The 22272-nt window shown below is 33.9% G+C and overlaps 1 pseudogene; it reads right to left on the reverse strand.

Annotated features, from left to right (window-relative positions):
- Window positions 1-5389: 5389 nt before the first annotated feature.
- LOC127129932 (photosystem I P700 chlorophyll a apoprotein A1-like) overlaps window positions 5390-22272 on the reverse strand; it is a 50389-nt pseudogene continuing 33506 nt past the window's right edge.

Below are 22272 nucleotides of genomic sequence, written 5' to 3' on the forward strand. Positions count from 1 at the left end.
TCAAAAAACTCAGATGAAGATAATGTTGACCCAACACAGTACAAAAGACTTATTGGGTCATTAAGATAACTTTGTCATATAAGGCCTGATCTAGCATACATTGTAGGTATGGTGAGTAGATTCTTACAGAAGCCAAAGGTATCACATCTAGCAGTGACGAAGAGGATACTAAGGTATCTCAAAGCAGCTCTCGACTATGGAATTTTGTTTCCTGTATCTGATGAAGGAAAAGAATGCAAGCTAGTGGGTTACACCGACTCAAGTTGGTGTAGTGATACTGAGGATAGAAAATCAATAGTTGGTTATGTGTTTATGCTACGTGGTATACCAGTTGCTTGGAGTTCAAGAAAAGAATCAATAGTAACATTATTGTCGTGTGAAGTAGAGTACATAGTTGCTTCCTTCTGTTCATGTCAAATAACATGGATGGTGAATTTGATCGAAGAAACTACAGGGAAGAATCATGAAGCAATTACTATGAAGATCGACATCATGTCTGCTATCAATCTGGCGAAGAATATGATAACACATGGACGAAGCAAACACATCAAAATGAGGTTCCATTATCTTCGAGAGCAAGTAGCAAATGGAAAGCTAAACTTGGAACACTGCAGAACTGAGAATCAAATTGCAGACATCATGACGAAAGGTGTATAGATCAAAGTGTTCAAAAGACTAAGAACAATTATGAATATAGATAACTTAGACACAATGAATTAGGTGATGCGTTAAAATATAATTCTTTGTGTCAAAGCACCATTTCAACATAGTCTTTTTTTTGTCAAAATGCTCTGCACAAAAATTTGTATAGCTATCGAAATATCAAAGAAGTGTGTCTTCGACATAAATTTAAGACTTTATTTTGTGTTTTTATATGAGTTAGGTTAGTTGGAGATTGCTTGGTGGGCAAAAAAATCTCAGCCTATAAATAGGGAGGTATCTTATCATTATAAATATGCAGTTTCATAGAGAAAAGATTGAATAAACTCCATTTTGAAGGCAAAGAGAAACTTTGCAGAAATATTTTCCCTCTTCCCCTTTCCTCTCAAACCCTAATTCATCTTTTCTTCCCCAATTCAATTTTTCTTTTCTTCTCAAATTTCTGTGCAACAGAATCATCTTGCAACCAAGATGTGGTTGATTCACTCGAGTGAAGAGTGAAAAATAAGAGGATAAATCAATCGAAAGAATTTATTCTTGTCCATCAAGATTGATTCTGAATTCTCCATGTTTTTGGGTGAAATTCCAATATCTGGAATTTGTCGAAATTCTAACATAGTAGACTATCTATATTCATCCACCACTTGATATGTATTATCTTCGTATCATAAAAAGTGTCATATTTGAATAATGCACGATTCTTAAGCGAATGATTAGATGTGCTGGTTTTGACTATAAAACCAATACCATTTACTAGAATACGCTTATTCATTGTATTAATAGAGTAATTGAATAAAGTGAAAGTTGGTAAACATGAGTATGTTAGTGAAAAAAATAAAAAAACATATTGATATTGTAAATAGACAATTATTTTGAGACAGCGAAAAAGTTCTTATGAGACACTTTTTATGAGACAGATGAAGTATCGTGTGGAGTGTAATGTGCCTTAAGAAAATGTAAGAAAATCAGTATATTTTCTATTCTACCCGCGAGGTGTCGATTCAAAAGAATTTTGATTATGCCTCAAATGCAAAGCGCTTGGGGTGAAGCATGATGGGCTTAGCAGAAACACAAGTGTTTGTCTCAAAATCTATGTCAGACTTAGAGAGAGATAAAGAGGTTTAGAGAGAAAAAGATAGAATTTTATAGAAATTCTTGCTCTAAAGAATTGAGTTACATTTGATTATAATCCAATTATATAGAAACAATACTAAACACTTCATGAATGAGTAATTCATAAATTAGGAGGTTAAAGAAATTGATTCTCAAATGGATAGAATTAGGTGATGATCTTATGATCATATTAAACTAATTTCTTATAACTCATTAGTAATCTTTGTTTAAAAATAATTGATCAATAATGAATTTGTTGTTTTACTTTCATATTAGCATGGTTGATATTATTCTTTATTTCACACATCATATTTCTTGATGCATTTTATCTTCATTTTACAACAAGAAACACCTATTATGAGGGAAAAGGTTTAAATTTGCAAGTGGGAACCTTGATTTCTAAATGGGATAACGAAAAGTTTTCTAGAGACAACAACTTTGAGTTATAGAAAGTTAAGATGCAATCAATTTTAATTCAACAAAAGCATGAAAAAGCATTGAAAGGTGAGACTTTAATACTGACAGAAACAAATAAGATCACAATGGTGGATAAGACCAAAAATGTCATTATCTTGTACCTCAAAGATAAAGTATCAAGGTAAGTGACAAAGGAGAAAACTGCAGTAGAAATATGATTAAGCATGCATCATTGTATATGATCAAATTCTTGCATCAAAGATTTGACAGGCCGCAAGTATACGTCTATATCGAGTAGTATACAAATTTACTATATTCACAGAGATCAAATTATAAGTACCATTATCTATTACTTCTATGCGTATCTAAGGCAATGCGAAAACTAGCTTTTTGTGCAAAATATGGAAAATAGTGAATTTAATTCAATATTAAAATAAGAAACCAAAAAAATGATTACTATCTACCAACTTTCCTCATATAAATCGCTCCACCTAATCATAACGAGAATTATATTTGATAGAAAATATTAAATTAGTGATAACACCCACTTTCGTCGGCGGGTTACCAGACTTTAAACCTGCAAAGTATCGACTTTCACAATATAAATTTTAAGTTTAAAAATATTTTACAAATTAGAAATAAATTTTGGATTAGTTTAGAGACGCTTTCAAAAACTCTAAATTAAAAGTTTGAATTACTAAGTCGGGTACCATGTACACCCTTTGGACGCATAAATGGTATTTATGTGCTCCTACTTTCGTAATGAGGCTTCTTTTCTTCTTTTTTTAAAACATAAATTGAAAAAAAAATTATGTAATCTCTCGATCAATTATGAATTTATTTCGCAAATATTAGACTCTATCGTTCGAACTCTTACGTTCGATACCATTTTTGCCCTTTCGGCGCGTAAACGGTATTTGGGTGTTTAAACTTTAGTAGCAAACATCTTTTTTTTTTTAAATTGAAATTACGAAACAAATGCATCATTTTTGTTATAATTGAAACTTACACGATTCACATGAGGTCCGCTGGTATGACGGTCCTCATGTCTCGGACTCTACCCAAAAAACTACTCAGACATATTTAATAAAATAGCATAACCATACATGGAATTCACAATAAAAAAGATAGGTAAATAAAACCGGGAAATTAAGTAAACAATAATGAAATTAATTATGCTATGAATGGAGACTTTCATCCAAATACAACAGTAGAAATATAGCAACAATACAACAGCAGAAAATGAAAAAAAATGGAACCTGCATAAAATTGTAAGTGCAAAATTTTAATGTAAATTTTATGCAAATAAAGCTTGGATCCTTTACAATCGGTTATAACCTTGTTTTATATCTCTCCTAGCACTAAGTGGCAGTTGGAATCACTAAAAATCATGCTGAAACTGATGGAAATCATTAAGAGAAAATGCTGCAACTGCTTTAGCAAAACCAGGAAATTGTTGTTCTTGGCGTCATGACGGACATCAAGGCCTATGACAGGTTGCGAGTCATGGTTTATAAATTTGTATTTTGAATCCATGATGGACGTCATGGAAGATGACAGTCTTCTAGGCATTATTTTCAACTGTGAAATTTGATTCCATGAGGGACGTCATTGAGGATGACAACTCAGCTGTTATGGATGTTATTTCTTTCTTATGGATATACATCAAAAGTAGCTGTCATCGCACATACATAAAAGAAAACAATGAGTTTTGTTATTTATTTATTTATGCTTGCAAACTAGCATTTTTTATCATGGATATACATCAAAAACAATTTTCTTTTCTTTAGGCATTGGGATCAACCACCGTTAGATTGAGTAATTGGGCGAGGGTTACCCAATTTAATAGATGTAATTGTCTTTTACTATCTTTTTTTTTTTAATTTGTCTTCTTCAATTCTTTTTAATTTTTTCTTGGCTAACCAAACTTAGTGTGTGAATCAAAAGTATGTCAGAATATGTAGATAAACTACTTGGAGATTGATTCTAAAAGGAATCATAGACTATAATATAAAATGGATTTAAATCGATATACAATTTGGGATGCTTTAGGTGTTCGAACAATAGCGGTTTTGTCAAAAAAAATTCAATGTCCTTAACCTTTCTTCTTTTGGATTCGATATAGTTTCTTAGCGCGGTACCAACATAATCCTTTCAAGAAAATTTTAAAGTAGTTAAAAATATGGTGTGTTGTTTTAATCATAAGCAGAAATCACATGCGTAAATGACTCGATGATACATGCAATAGACACACAAATAAAACACTATTAAGATAAACTAGAAATCATAACATCCTAATTAGAAAGCAGGAAATCCTAAACTAGAAAGCAATAAATCTAAACTAGAAAGCGGTAAAGTCTTCCCCCACACTTAAATCCAACATTGTCTCCAATGTTGAAAGATAAGAGAAAGCAAAAGGAGAGATGAAATCCGAAGTGAGATCTATTGTTGCTGTAGGAGCTAGAAGTAACATTATTGAATTCGTCACACAAACATCCTCTATATCATTACAGGCTTGTTAGGCTTCTTGCAAATCTATAACTTCTACTATGAGTATAGTTGTTACTTGAAAAAGTGGGTATCCGATCTTGAAACCTACTAATCTAAACACTATTCACTAGTAGGGAGGGGCTCATTTAAAGCTAGAGTAAAATCTATATATCCTGACCCAATACAAAAATCGCACATAATAAGATTCAAATTTGAGACATTGAAAGAAACACTCTCTTAGAATTTTGAAATGGTTATTACTAATATAGGGTTTATGATAAAATAAAATAAAAACAAAAATAATATGATTATGGTATAAGGCATATCTAACGAGGTGCAAAATATATAAATTACTACAAAATTGGATCCAATTGAAGGAAGTCGAAAACATGTCTAGTCCTTCCAAACTTTATAGAGTTTTTTCAATATAACAATTATAGATAATTTTATTTAAAAATGTGTTATGATATAGGCAGGGCCGACCTTGAGCAAAGGCAAGACGATCCTTAGCTTAGGGTCTCCAAATTAAGGGGCATCATTTTGTTTTAAAATAAGTAAAATATATAGTTAATATCATATTATGAATTTTTCAATGGCCTAGTGGAAGCAGAGAAAATTTGAAACATTGTAGTAAAAGTTGTGGGTTTGATCCTCTTGAATTCAATTTTTCTAATTATTTTTGAATCCATTAAAAAATGGGGTTGCTTAATTAGTTAATTGGTAAAGATACATGCACTTGATGCCCCGTCCAAGAAAGAGACCCAAGTCCTAGTAGACCTGCGAAATGGTGATTCAACATGGATTCTACATCTTGAAACCAAACCAATTTTGGAGCAGATTTGTGATAATGAAACCAACCAGCAAAACACATTAAAGCTGAAAAAACCAACGCACCGATTGTAGTACAATAGAGTTGTAATATACTAGTTATTCCAGATGCTCGCCAAATCTGGAAAAAACCAAATGTTATTTCTATTCCGCGGAAACTCCCCATACATCACCATTCAATATTTATCGGCCTACTATTGGCCAAAGCACCTGGGCACTAGGTCGAATGTGAGTAGGATGATTTAGCCATGCTTCATAAGTGTAAAAATGAGCACTATGGAAATACATGCCACTTATCCAAAGAAAGAAAATGGAGAGTTACCCAAAATGAGCACTAAATACTTTTCAAGAAATCTCCTCTAAATCACTAATATGGCTATCAAAATCATGAGCATCAACACATAAGTTCCATATTCAAGTAGTAGTATCTGGCCCCTTAGCTATTGTTCTTGAGAAATAATCATGTTTTGCCCATTGCTCGAAATACGTTTTTATGGGATCCCTATCTACCAAAATTTTGACTTCTGGATCTACCAAAATTTGGACTTTTGGTTCCGGCGAACGAATAATCATTGAGTCCTCCTCTTTCCGGACAACATATACAAAGAGATCTGCCAACATAAAACATAATTAGTGAACTTATGAGAAATGTTTATATTAAATATCTTTCTCTCATCTATCCATTCTATATTTTCTTGAGTTATTCGCTAGAGAAATTAGGATCCGAAAGTGAATCCAGGGCAATTGTTCGGATCTATTATGACATAACAGTGAGGCACTCAACGGACCCTTTTATTTGATTGATGGTGACAATAAACTATAAAAATTTCAATATTCAATATATATATATATATATATATATATATATATATATATATATATATATATATATATATATATATATATATATATATATATATATATAATGGATTCTATATATATTTTATTCTCTATTAGAGAATAAAATATAGGCAATAATATTAGAATTAAAACAAAAAAAGAAAATTGAGGATCAATTAAAGTGTAAATATGATGAATTGATTTCTAATAATATGATTCATGAAGGAAATATATTTTTGGGGGGTTGTAGAAGATCCTTTTTGTTATGTAGTCTGATCATTTTATTTAAAACAAAGATTTAAATAAAGACCCGAAATACAAATCTTTTTTTTCATTTTTTCTTCAATCATAATTGTATTTTTTATACATTATTTTTAATTATTAAAATTATATATATTTTTAAATTAGGCATTTCAAAATTAGAATAAGGTTTTCAGATTGATTACGCCGGTCCTAGACAATGACACATGCAATTACATTTAATTTATTTAATTTATTTAATTTTTAACATTATTATCATCGTTGACATGTCACTATCGTGTACGATGTTGAAGGCGCGCATACGGCTGAAGCTCTTGTTGGTTTTGTAAACATGGAATATGGTATTTATGTGAATGTATAAATGATTATTGTATTCTTTTTCAATAATATTTAGCATAAGATCGTTCTTTCTTTGTTAATTTCATCATTTACTACATATTTTCAGCAATCACTAGCTTTTACATATTTTGAATTAATATTATGAATACTTAGCAGTATAATCTAACCACTCCATATTGTCTTTTAATTTTAGTCATGTCTTATAGATTATCACTGGTAAATTATATATTTCTTTGATAGTTAGTCATCTATTATGTTATTCATAACATTTTGAATGTTTTTAAACTTTATTTCGTTGGCGCTAGTATTTGATATGTTATCAAGAAATGTCACAAAATATGATAATTTTTACTCGTGGCTAACTATATCAAGGTTGATCCTAAGATTGTTTTTGTTATTTATTTAGACTTATGAAAATGTTGTCGTGGTATTCAGGTTGGAGGAGGAAGTTGTTATAACTAATGTCGACGCTGACGAATACAGGATTTGATAGAGAAGTGAGTGCAGTAAAATCTTTTATTTGACAAATACAAAAATGTTTTTTTTTAAATTATATTTTTTTATTAAGGATACATTTTTATTATTTTCTCTGGGCCTCTAAAAAGTCGAGATCGGACCCCATAAGGTTTCTCCCATATTTTTCATCTTGATTGAGGAATATGTTGAAATCACAAAAAATGTAGTCATTTGTCTTATCTATCAATATAATAGAGAAAATGAATCATCTTGCAAGTTGTTGATTTTTAAAAAATTAAATTCTTGTATTTCAAGTTACCTTATTATTTTACATTAATTTAGGTTAAAATTCTGTTTAATCATTAATAAGATCTCATACATAATGTTAAAACAATGTGTAATAAAATGTGATATGAATTAAGTGATGATTAATTAAACATATAATAAATAACAGACATAATAAATTGGTAACTCAATTCGGTACAATTGTTACCTACGTCTGGAGGATTGCAGCTCAACGAAAAGAAATTAAATAACAAAAAGAAAATTAAATAATTATAAGTAATCAATAGTACACTAAGATCTCATCTAAGCTCTCACAGTTCAATGTTTTTTCCCTAATACTACCAGTGAATTTCAATCTAGGCTCCTCCTGAATGTGAGATGATCTCACTTTTACTCAAACACTCTCTCATGTGTTTATAATTTTCAATGTTTAGGATGTGGTAAATTTTACAAGTTCAGATTTTTTTTATCTCTCATAAGTAGAGAAGGATAACAATGATATTTTATACAAGCATAACACAATATAATACTCGAATTGATAAGCCCTCGCACACGTAATTATTCTCTCTAAGATGTATCTACCACAAGGTTAATGATCTATTTATATAGAGATGATGATCGGACCAAAAAATGCAATAAGGTAAACAAAAATCTGACAAAATCCAATCTTCAGCGAAATAAATCTTGTAATCAAAGCAAATTCAATTAAATATTATTAAGTACATTCTAATAATTAAATCTTTTTCAACTGGAATATTTTCAAAACATATTAGTAGAATCTTTAGTGAAACAAATATTTCTGAAACAATTCTTTCTAAATTCATTCTTTCTGAAATAAATCTAGAATCAATCTATCCAAATAAATCCTTGTAAAAAGCATGCCAGAGAAAAACCGAGTCAAGATGTCTCAATAACATTCGAAACATCTTTCTTAACATCTTTCCTATAATTAAGTTAATCTAAATGTAATAACAAACTCTTCATTTGGCTATTTTTTAGGTAAAGAAAAGATTAAAATATTTCTTCTAGAATATCATAAAAGGCAACCACATTCTGAAGGTAAAAAAACACTAACATCATACATTAAATATAATCCAAATTATAAGTGTATCTTTCTCCCTCAATCTTCCATAAAAGAGCCGAGAGAAAAGATAATCAAGAGTCAACATAATTACAATCAACAGGCAAGGAGAATTAACAGGTTCAACCAAACAAATCAATCCATAAAACAACAAAAAACCAATAGAATAACAAAAAACATCAAAGAGACGGAGTAGGAGAGTCACTGTTAGAGGTGTCTTCATCCATATCAACACCACCATCTTCATTTGAATATCTAACATTAAAGAATCTTTCTCTCCTCAATATAACATTTAATTCACGTCAATAAATTGTGTCAAGGGTTACCTCTTGCAATGCAGAATGTCAAAATTTAACATTTTATTTACCTAGGCTTATCCCTTGCTACACATTATTTGAAAATTTAGATCTTTCCTCCTTCAAACTTACGAGGGGTTTTTTAGTACATTTATTTATTTTTATAGAATTTTTACATTGCAAGGGATTACTATTGATAAATGAACTTTTCTTTTGCAAAGGGTTATACCCTTGACATAAACTTCTGACAATGAGGCATATTTCTTATAGTAGCTTGAACATAATTATCATTAGATGGATAATCAAGAAAAAATGTTAAACACCGGGTAAATAAGATTATTTGTCTTTTTCAGAATTGGGCTCACTCCCATTCTCTAAGTCTCAAACTCTCTATTGTAGATTGGGAGCAAGACCTTCCCATGTGCTTATAGGGGCGTGTTGGATGGCTAAGTGGCCTCTCGGATCTTGTTGGTGTTCTTTTCAGCCTTCCATCAACTTGTTATTTCGAAAGGGTCCTGTGCTGGAGTTTTGGATTTCTAGTGTTTTAGCTTGGCTCTTTTGTTGGTTTAACTGTTTTGTATTGTTTTATTTTCATTGTTTTTGTTTCCCCTCGATTGTTTATTGTATATTGAATACTTCTTGTGCGTTGTTACTTTGATCTCACATTTCTCTTTTATCTATGTATACAATCTATTTTCCATAAAAAAGGTTAATAGCCATTTCCCCTGCCATATAGGCGAGCTTTAAAATCTCTCGTGTAAAAGAGAATCAAGATTCCATCCTTACCATTTCAAGATTCTTTGATTTTAGACATTCATTAAACCAAATCAGCAAAATAAGTGACATGGCATGTACATGTTGTCTTATTTTGTTATTTTTAATTCCTTTAATTACACGTGGCATATTTACCCACAGTAACTTGTGTAGTGAGTTAATTAATAACTTTTCAACTTCAATACACTCAGATTTAATTGTTATCTTTTCAACTTCAATACTCTTTGTTAGACAATAGACATAGATCTAGAAGGGGTGAATAAATCCTGAGTTAAATTTTTTGACAAAATAGTTTTAAAAATTTATGGCGCGGAAGCAAGTTAAAATATCCCGGATCAAAATTGTCTAATCGAACCTGCTATCAAAAAGCTCAGATATGCGTAATAATGACAATGGTATGATAATGAATAACCAATTGATCGAACACAATTAAACACAACCTGTTGAATGCAAAGCAATAAGGAAAGTCTACTTCCAATGATAATTCACAAAAAAAAAATCAATATAAGCAATTTGTTGAACACTTTGTTTGCAGATATATGAATACAAGAGAGATGTAGCAATTCAACCCTACAAACCCTAAGTTTGATGTTAATTTTGACACACTCTCTTCCCTTCATCAAAGCTTGATCAAGTAACCAACAATGCCGCTTCGGTTCATCTTCTCACATTACTTCTTTGCAAGAAACCCCTTGTTCTTCAAAGCTTTCACTCGATCGAATCCAAAACACGCATTTGTTGAAACCCAAGATTTACTAATGCGATACACTGTCCAACGTTACTCCTTTGTAAGAACCCCCCGTTCTTAAAAGACTTCACTCGATTGGATCTAGATTTTGTAATCTTGTCCAAAACCTTCAAACCCTAAAATATCTTGAAGGAAAACCCCATCTCAGTTTTCTGATTTGAAACCCTCAAAGTTCTCAACCCAATTTACAATACAATCAAAACCTAAATTGGACGTTATCAACCCTAATCTAGATGACACCCAATCAAAAAATGATTATGTGTAGTTTGATTGTGTGTATACATAAAATGAGGTTGAATATGATGAGAATGTATAAGACCTCAATTTTGACCCTAACATCACTCATGCTATTTCATCATATGCATTGGCTTTGGGATCACACATTGGCATCCTCCTTACCCCTTTTATCACTGGGTTTGCATTGGGAGAGATCATCAAGAACATTTGATTGTATCATACTTTTTTTTTCTTTGTTTACTAACCTAAATACCAAAAAATATGCCAATGTATAGTTTACTTCTTCTGTAGGTAGTGTGTGTGTTCACCTATGCCTCATCAAGCTCATATCTAGGGTTTGAGACCATTAATGCAAGGATACTAATCAAGGTATGGTGAAAATTGACTCTATACATCATATATGGATCCCCATGATCTCCATTTATCATTTTGATCAAGAATTCATCAAGAATTTGAAGCTTGTTTGCCTTGGAAGCCCTAATTCATCTAGGTATCTTGTGTGACTTCCTCAACAAATTTCTTCATCATTTGATCAAATATTTTAAGGTATACTTCATATTACATCATCTTATTCATATATGATCCTCCATGAGTCCAAAAGATCAAGAGAATTTCAAGTTTGTAAGTTGGTTCATGGTGGTTGACCCGAGAAAGCCAACTGGTCAAAACTGGGGTTCACTAGACCCTATCTCCTATAATTTGTGTCATATGAAAATGATTACAAGAGAAAAGGTACGCCTTATGACATTATAAACAACTTTCATGTTTAGGTTAAGATCTAGTTTTTCTTGGAAAGTCATTTTTTATAGTGAAAAATTATAGGTCATTTTGTCTGAAGCCTAGTTAGGAGGTCAACTTCCAAGGACATAACTTGCTCAATTTTTATGATATGAAATCCATTAAAGTTTCATGATCAAATTAAATATGTCCTATCCAACTTTTATTCTTTGAAGAAATTAAAATTCAACTTGCAAATGCATGTGCCAAGAGGAAACATTATAGGTCACTTTGGGCCATTACCATTAAACAAGATATTTTCCTCAACTTCTAAAATGCATAACACATTCATGCCAATTCTAAATGAGGTCAAATTTGTGACCAATTTAATAGGTTTGAAATATATACAACTTTGATGAAGGAAGGTTCTCCATTTGAATCCCATAGTAAAAGTTATTCAAGGTGGAAGAAGATGAACATTTGGCTTGGTACTTAGAAAAATTTCATTTATGTTTGATTTTCCAAAATTCCACCTCAAAATTCATCATGATACAAGCTTCAAATGGAAAAGTGTTAAACATTAAAGTTGTTCCCCTTGATATCACCTTTCCAAAAAGTCCAATATCATCACATTTGGCCAAGAATTAAGGGACTTGCGCATGTGTTCTTTGCAAGGTTCCATTTGGTAAGATTTATGGTTAACATTCATTTCCTTTATAAATGGTAATGTGACATCATTTCAGGTTGAATAACACATAATTATGGATCGTTTGGCATCATTGGATGGGCCTATCACACGCCCATGCATCCATGCAAGGGAGATTTCTGTTTTTGGCATTTTGAATGAAGTGTGTGAAAAGAAAATACATAACATATAATTAAGACCCCTCATGCTCAGAATTGGGGACACCTTGCCCAAGCTTTGAACCTGCAATCCTAACCCTCACCATTAGAGGACAAACTTGAAGGTTTTCAATTGAAAATCGAGTTTCAACTTCACTTCAGCTTGAAAGTTGAAACTCCAAGAATCCAAACCTTTCCTTGATCCAATTCAACTCCTGCAAGCTTCTGAAGTCAAGCCAAGGCCAATTGGAAGCAAGATCAAGCAAGGTTCAAGCTCTTTCGAAGGTGAATTTTTAGAAACTTCATCTCTTCGATTCTCTCTCAATTCCTCACCATTCTCTTTGATTTTTGGTTGGCTGAAGTCCTACCAATGTAGGCAACAAGATTGAGTTGCTTTGAGGTCAAATCGAAGCAACTCAGTTCATGATCCTCAAAATTCAAACCCCTGTGTCTTTTGATATACTTGGAATTAGAGAAAATTGAGGCCAAATTCAAGATCCTGAGCATTTTCTCTTTGAAATAGTGTCCTTGTTTTACATTTTCCATTGAGATGAAGTTGGACCAGTCTAATGGAGGTCACCGGAGAAGATGACCGAAGCCCTAGCTCCGGTGGTGTGTTGGCACACCTCCTGGCCATCTGATCATGTTTGAATGTTTTAATCTGAGCCATTGCCTTTGAATACAACTTCTGTCACGCGTTGACTGTAATGTACCATGGAACGCGTGCACTAGGCCATAAGATTTTCCACCTCAATTAATGAGGGAGATCTGATGACCCTCGTTTTTTCTAATTTCTTTTTATTTTCTGAATTTTCATTTAATCCTTTTATTTTGTTTAATTCATATTAATTTCATTTTTAATCCCAAAAATATGGGACTTTCACTAAAAATCTTTAAATATTTTTCTTTTCCATATTCTGAATTAAAATTATTTTTTGGATTAATTTTGATATTTTTCATGAATTAAATGTTTTTGTGCATATTTTTAATTGTTTAAAAATACTTTCGACTTTTGAAAAATAGTGAAATTTTTTGCCTAAGGTCCTTTGACCTTGTTTGACCTAGGATAAATCCCTTGGCCATTTATTTGGTGTTTTGAAGGGATTTTAGTTTTTGAGCAAATTAAAATGTATTTTAATTCACTTTTAATTGAACTTTTAATTGATTAAATGCTTAAAAATTTTGTTGAGCCATTTTTATGGTCTTGTGATGTTTGACTTTCTGTTTGGGCCTTGGTCAAGATTGATTTGACTTTTGTTGGATCAAAACCATTGGATTTAGGAGATTGATGAAATGTACATTTCATCTCCCAAAATGAATGAATGGTTTTGATTTGATGCAAGTTCTCCCTTGGTAAATTTATATTTTTATCTTCCCATCCCTCTTCATCTTCATCCCTATTCTTTCCCATTCCCTCATTTGACCAATGAAATCTCTAATGTCTTAAGGCTAATTGGTTCATCAATGACCTTGTGTCAGATGAACCAATACAAGTATGACTGAGATATGTCCTTCCCTCTTGATCTTTTCTTTTAGTGTGTGGTATGTTTTAGGAGTTTGGTTCTTTATACCAAATCTCTAACATGCATTAACACCTAAATTTTTATTGCCCGACCTCAGATAGTTGTGACTTCTACATAAGTCCAATTACGATTGCTTAACATAGAGCTAAATTTGACTCTAATGGCATATCATTCTAGTAAGTGAGATTGTAAGTCTCCCATTCTTCATGGTATTATGTGGAGACTTGACCTTTTATCCTTTCATGAGAGCTATTGGCATACTTGTTGAATTATCCAAGTTGGAGCCCTTCTCATAGAAGATGTCTTAGTTTAAGGATTCATACTTGTGAAAGAATGGTTGAATGTTCTCCAAAGAATGACTTAATCAATTAAAAATCACCACTAATACTTAACTAACTCTTAACTAACATTTGAATAATTCTTATTAATAATGTTTTACTTTCAAGTCATTTACTTTATGCATTTTAAGCTTAAGTCATTTATCATTCATTGTCATTTACATTTCAATTGACTTGTTTATGTTTATGTCATTTTCACTTTGCTCATTTGAGCCATAACTTGTGATTGTATACATTGTTTATGTATTTTGGCTTTGTTTGTGGTCTTAGGACCTTAAAACATCTAATAACAACAAAAAAACCTATAAAACATCTGGTGGACTGTTGATCTTGATCTGAACTCTTGGACTTAGGATTAGCCAACATTCCCTATGCAAAAAAGGACTTGGCCAATGCCAACATTTTTAAGACCAAACTATTATGAACTGAGCTTTCATCTAATACATGGGAAGACAAAGAAGACTGATAGCTTTTGGATTGCTTGCTTGGATGTAGCTATCTTTATTTGTGATGTCTGGATATTTCTCATTTGCTTATTGATTATTGCTTGATTAAAGTCCAAGGGAAAATGGGTTTCTATATGACATTCTTGTCTGTTGGATTGCATCCCATTGGTCAGATTTTTTCAACTCTTAACTTTTAATTTTGTGCTTAGGATAGCCTCTTCATCTCCTCCCACTTCTTAAATTTCAAAATCTCTCCCCTTTTTCAAAAACTTTCTTTGCTTGTATTTTCAAACTTAGACTTTTATTTTAATGATTAGAAACTTTGGCCTTATGCCAACGAATTTTAAAAATCTTTTCTTAATCATAAATTTGTAAATAAACTTAACCATATTTGACTTAAAATTTCAAAAAGACAAAAAGAACTAACAACCTCATTCAAATCTTTGGCTTTTTTTCTCTTTTACTTAAACTTGTTTTTTTGTTAAAATCAATTCACCAACTCATTTGAAATTTTTACCACGAACTACGAGGTTTTGATCCCTCATTTTTATGTTGGTACATAGGCACAAGTACGAAGATCTTGTCAAACACAAAAATGTAATCAATGAATTCTTTTCTCATCCCCACACTCTATTTTTTCTCAAACATCATTTATACCAAAAACACATACACACATAAAGAAGGGCTCCCTAGGAGTACCTAGGACACTTTGGGTGCTAACACCTTCCCTCTATGTAACCAACCCCCTTATCTATAATCTCTGGCATTTTATTAGTTTTGATTTGAAAACTTCTTATCTTTGGGGTTTTGTTCGTACTTTTCCCTTTTCCTTTGGAAACAATAAAAGCGCGGTGGCGACTCTGGTTTTATTGACGTCAAGTTTATCCATAACTTGATGGTCATGAATTTACCGCTACAGAAATTAAGTGGCGACTCTGCTGGGGAGTAGTCCTTAGTGGGTTTAGCCTACTTTCTAATGTGTATATATTTGTATATTTGATGTTTGAATATTATTTGTGTGATATAATATGTCTGTTATGCTTGGTGATCTCTGAATGGTGAGATAAGTTCTAACCCAAACTTAACTGCAATTAAGATAGGAGGATGGTATAGCCATGTTCAGCTTGTGTGGAGTAGTCCTTAAGAAGTTGGCTTGAGACTCATCTACTCAGTGGAGACCCTTTTAGAGTTACTAATGTCACAGAAGTTATTTGTGGTTAGGCATTACTTTCTCTGATTTGGGGTCCGAGAAGTTGAGGACCATAGACCATTTAACCCAACTTGGCCTATTTAGGACGTAGTGCGGAGATTGTTCATGTGTAGACTTGATAACAGTTGTTACGCGATACTACACTCAGACGAGTTTCTCTTGAGAATGTTATGGGTTGATGAGTCAGTCATCCTAACCTATAATATCCGATAGATGGGATTAAGACTCTAGGAAATTTTTAGAACATGATCTACAGGTGTTTATCCTTAGTACACTCCTTTGGGATGGTTCTTAACCTGACTCCATGCTCGTGACTCACAATAAACCCTTTGATTCTTTGTTGATCCGATCAATTCTTATCAATATCAATGGAACTTGGGTGTTGATAAGGTGAAAACCATAATCCACTAAAATGGATGATTGATCTTGATGATGACTTGATCCATCCCTTGACCTTTGCTTGTGTTTTCCTTGTGTGTGATCCCTTCTGTGTGATTGTTGCATTCATGCATACATGCGCATCATGACATTCATCACAGAAAATAAATTTCAAGGAACTAAGGTCTTGTTTGCAAATATTTTCAGACCATGGATTGTGGATGAAGGAACACTAAGAAGTACGGTTCCAGATGTCCTGATTTGAAAGAGCTAAGGAAGTTGTCATCCTTTGTATTAGATCCCTTGGACTTCAAGTAACTTTATGGGAAGCTCTTGTCCGCATTATCTACTGATGTGGTTGAAGGACTTCTCAGTGTGTTGGTTTAGTTTTATGATCCTCTCTACCGGTGCTTCACTTTTCCTGATTATCAGCTTGTGGCTACATTAGAAGAGTATGCCCATATCTTGGGAATACCTGTATCTGATAAGGTACCTTTTAGTGGATTGAAGGAGATTCCCAGATCTCATATTATAGCTGAAGGTCTTCATCTGAAGAAATCTGAGATTGATGCTCATTTAGTGAAGAAAAGGGATATTCTTGGGATGACTTATGTGTTCCTCATTGGAAAAGCTACTGTCTTTGCTCAAGCCAGTAGTATGGATGCTTTTGAAGCCATCCTTGTATTGCTCATCTATGGTCTAGCTTTGTTCCCTAACATTGACGGTTTTGTTGATGGTAATGCCATTAGAATCTTCTTGATTGGGAATCTTGTTCCTACTCTATTGGGTGACATGTATTTCTCTTTGCGTTTGAGAAATTCTAAAGGTGGTGGGACTATTGTGTGTTGTGTTCCTCTCTTGTACAAGTGGTTTATTTCTCACTTTCCTCAGACGCCTGCTTTTTTGGAGAACAAGTAATGTCTACGGTGGTCTCAGAGACTTAAGTCTCTCACTAATTATGATATTGTTTGGTATGATTCTGCATTGAGTAGTGTGGACATTATTGATAAGTTGTGGTGAATTCTCTAATGTGTCTCTCATTGGTACACAAAGAGGAACCAACTACAACCCTGCTTTGGATCGTCATCAACTTGGGTTTCCCTTGAGAGATAAACTTAATACCACTCAGTTAGAAGGTCTTTTCCATCAAGAGGGTAAAGATCCCCAACATTTGAAGCAAAAGATGATACATGCGTGGCATAATATGCATAGGAAAGGAAGACCCGAGCTTGGTCGGTGCAACTGTGTAGCTTTGGAAGCTTACATTATTTGGTCGAAGAAGAGAGATTTGGAACTGAAGATGTCGTGCGTCTGTGAAAGGCCTATGTCTTTGGTTATGGATGAGCCATTAACTCTCCCTAACCAAGATATAGAGGAGTTGGAAGACGCACTCACCAAGATGAAGCAAGAGAGAGACATGTGGGAAGAGCGGTTCCATGCTTTGAGTCCAAGATTCGACGCATCCGAAGGAAGTATGCACCCACAACCAGATCATCTAATACAGTTTCTAGGGGTCCTTAGGATGATAGTTTCCTTTTCTCTTGTATTTGTACTTTGGTTTCTAAAATTGTACTCAGTGTAATCCTTCCAAATTTTATGAATAAAAAGAGATTTTATGGTCAATCAAATTGTTATTATTTAACTATATATATTCGCAAATAGAACTTCACATGTTCCTTGAAATTAAACAATTAAAAACATTGCATTTCATGCATCATTTGCATAGCAGGTTTTCTTCCGCCAAATGTATTATCAGTTCTTATTTTGTGCATCAACCAAGCTGACTCACCGTTATAACACTCGTGCTAATCAACCAAGGATCATGGAGCATCTAGAGCAAGAGAACCGAGAGCTGAAGGATGAGATCTCCAGATTAACAGTGCTGATGGAATTTGTCATTGCTTCACAAAACCAGTCATCACCAACTCCGGCAACTCCTCCCCAGAGGACTGTTATCTTTGAGGTGGCTACCTTAACGGTTCCAATTACTGATATCAATCAATCCATGCCTGATGGATTCCCTTGGGGAATGCCATCCAATTTTATGCCAGAAGGGTATGCGCCCATATTTGTTTCTATGCCAGAATCTAGCCCGGTTAGTGCCACCTCCTGTTGTTCACACTTTGCCTCGTGCTGAGGACACTGTCTACCATTCTGAGCCATCTGAGGGTACAAATATGAATTAGAAGATGGATGATATGAAAGATTAATTCCTCGGGCTGCTTAAAGAGTTCAAGACTCTGAGAGGAAAAAAATTTGTTTGAGAAGAGTGCCGCTGAACTCTGCATGGTCCCCAATGTTAAGATCCCGGTGAAATTCAAGGTCCCAGACTTTGAAAAGTACAAAGGGAATACTTGCCCGCTAATCCATCTTATGATGTATGCCAGAAAAATGTCTACTCAGACTGATAATAATCAGTTGCTGATTCACTATTTCCAAAACAGTTTGACGAGAGCTGCTTTGAGGTGGTATATGGGTTTGGACAGTGCAAGCGTCTGTACTTTCAACGACTTGGGCGAGGCCTTTGTCAAGTAGTATAAGTATAACGTGGATATGGTTCATGATAGAGACCAGTTGAGGTCTATGTCTCAGAAAGATAAGGATACATTCAAAGAGTATGCCCAGAGATGGAGAGAGTTGGCTGCCCAGATAAGTCCACCTCTTGAGGAGAAGGAAATGAAGAAAATCTTCTTGAAGACGCTGAGTTTCTTTTATTACGAACGTATGATTGCAAGTGCCCCCAATGATTTTACCGAAATGGTAAATATGGGGATGAGGTTAGAAGAAGGAGTTTGTGAAAGACGTTTGTCTAAAGAAGAAGCATCATCCAGCAAGAAATATGGTGGGAGTTTCTCCAAGAGGAAGGAGGGAGAAACTAATTCAGTGTCAGTGGGGAGGAAGAGGAGGCCTCATGTCATAAAAAGTTCTCAACCTCGTCAGCATCAACATCAATTTTCATCAGTAATTCCTATATTTTCCAACAATTCTAATCAATCAGTTCCACTTCAGCAACAACAACATCAACAACAACCACAACAAAGAACCAACCACAACAACAACAATAATCATCAGCAAAATTTTGAGAGGAAAAAGGTCTCCTTTGACCCTATTCCTATGTCTTACGCAGAACTGTACCCATTATTGGTTCTCAAGAACCTCATTCAACCAAGAAATCCTCTGCAAATTCCTAAGCCACTTCCATGGTGGTCCAAACCTGATTTACACTGTGCTTTTCACCAGGGAGCCCCTGGCCATGACATAGATGTAAGAACAAAAAGTGTTCTACAACAGACTCCATGATTTTGATGATAACAAAGGATGAAACCAAAAATGGCACCCTAACGAAAAGTTTCTAAGTGTGCAGGGTTCTAAAGAAAGAAGAAATAAATCTGATGATGTCATCAGATGCAAAACAAGATCAGATGCAATATCTCAAGTATCAGAAGCATCTAAAGAGGAATCTCGTTTCAAGAAGCTCTGACTCTGGACAAAACTGCAAAGTATCAGAAGCATCTGAACATGAAGTAAAGTCTAGAAGCTCTGACTCTGAACAAATGTCTTCTGTAAATTCTGAAGTTATCAGCGCCATCTGAACTTTCAAGAGATAACATCAGAAGCCAGTTTCTCCAGATACACAAAGACTCTAATCAGAATTGTTAATCATGATGAAGTAACGTTTAAGCCAAGTTAAAGTTCTGCAAATGGATTTCCTCAATCAGAAAAGAGACGTTAATCTCCACTTCCAAGAGAGAAGATACTAATTGTGGTAAGTAGTCACTTCCAAGAGAAAAAGTCTACTGCAGAAGCTATTAATGGAATGGCGTAACTACATCTCAATATCCAACAGATTCAACGCTACTTCAACTCTACTTCAACTCCTATAAATAGAGAAGAAATCTCATTCAGTAAACACGAAGAAATCACTAGCCAAAACTATACTGAAATCATATCACGCTCAGAAAAACATCTTTGTTCTTCAAAGATTTTCACTAAGCTTTTGCTTATCAAGTGAAAAATTTGTTCTTAAGTTTGTAATATTTGCTTTCTTAGAAGCACTCTAGATTACACATCTTGTATCTAATTTTTATTTGATTTCCTCAAGTGACTCCTTGTAGTCTGTAGACTTGAGAGGACTAAGAGATTTTCTTCTCTCTTAGGGGTTGTTTGTAATCTTTCAAGATTAGTGGATTAAGTCCTTGTTGAAGGCGAAATCACCTTGGCCGGGTGGACTGGAGTAGCTTTGTGTTATAAGCGAACCAGTATAAAATCATTGTGTGATTTCATTTTGCAAAAGCGCTTATTTTTCAAACAATTCAAACCCCCCCTTTCTTGTTTTTCTCACCTTCAATTGGTATCAGAGCTCCGGCTCTGTTATTGATTTTCAAATCAAACACTTAACCGTGTAGAGAGATCCAGTGCGAGAAAAACAAATGGCCCACTCAAATGAGAAAGATTCTTACAATGCCAAGCCTCCTGTTTTTGATGGAGAAAAGTTTGATTACTGGAAAGATAGAATCGAAAGTTTCTTTCTGGGTTATGATGCTGACCTCTGGGACATTGTCACAGATGGATACAAACCTCCAACCTTAAATGGAGCTGAAGTTCCCAGAAGCAAAATGTCAGAAGATCAGAAACGTGAGTTCAAAAATCATCACAAGGCCAGAACAATACTTCTAAATGCTATATCATACAACGAATACGAAAAGATCACCAACAGAGAGACGGCTAAAGATATACTTGACTCTCTGAAGATGACCCATGAAGGAAACTCCCAAGTCAAGGAGACGAAGGCTCTGGCGTTGATCCAGAAATATGAAGCCTTCAAGATGGAAGATGACGAAGCTATAGAAGCTATGTTTTCCAGATTCCAAACTCTTATTGCAGGTCTTAAAGTGCTAGACAAAGGATACACGACTGCAGATCATGTTAAGAAGATAGTCAGAAGTCTGCCAAAGAAATGGAGACCAATGGTTACTGCTCTGAAGCTATCAAAGGATCTGAACAATATCAGCCTTGAAGAACTTGTTAGTTCTCTCAGAAGCCATGAGATAGAACTAGAGGAGGATGAGCCTCAGAAAAGGAACAAGTCAGTGGCGCTGAAGTCCAGACCTGAAAGACGGAAGTCAGACAGAACCAAGGCTCTTCAAGCAGAAACTGCAGACACTGATGACTCTGAGCCTGAAGACTCTGATGATGAAGAAGAGCTGTCCCTACTAACCAGAAGAGTTAAGCAACTCTGGAAAAGAAGGAACAACAACAACTTCAGAAGATCAAGACCCAGAGGGGATAGATCAGAGTCAACTTCAAAAGGTAAACCTAATAAAGATATTACTTGTTTTGAATGTAAAGAAACAGGTCATTATAGAAATGAATGCCCCAAGCTGAAGAAAGATAACTCTAAGAAAGAAAGCTTCAAGAAAAATGCCTTCAGAACAAAGAAGGGATTAATGGCCACCTGGGACGATAGTGAATCAGGATCATCAGAATCTGACTCTGATGAACAAGCCAACGTAGCATTCATGGCTACCACATCCAGCAGCTCAGATGAAGAATCTGAAGAGGTATTTTCTGAACTTTCTAGATCTGACTTAGAATCATGTTTATCAGAAACTCTTACCTCTCTTCAGAAATTAAAACAAAAAGTTAAAAGCATTAAAGGCCTTCTTAAAGCAAAATCTGAAGAATGTAGTGAACTTGAGACAACAATTCTAGCACATGAAGATACAATCAAATCTTTAACGTTAGAAAGAGATGGAGCTAAAACAAAAAGCTTAAAATTAGAAGAAGCGTTGTCTCAAGCACCACAAACTTCAAATGAAATTATTTATAAATATGAAGAAGCCTTTCAGAAGTTTCTGAAGAGTGGAATAGATAGGAGTATTATGGCATCCATGATTTATGGAGTAAGTCAGAATAATAAAAGGGGAATTGGGTATGATTCTGATTCTGATAAAACTTCTACCAGTAACCAAATTAAATCACCTTTTTCATA

This window comes from Lathyrus oleraceus, chromosome 3 (assembly GCF_024323335.1).
Source record: "Lathyrus oleraceus cultivar Zhongwan6 chromosome 3, CAAS_Psat_ZW6_1.0, whole genome shotgun sequence".
Lineage (NCBI taxonomy): Eukaryota > Viridiplantae > Streptophyta > Magnoliopsida > Fabales > Fabaceae > Lathyrus > Lathyrus oleraceus.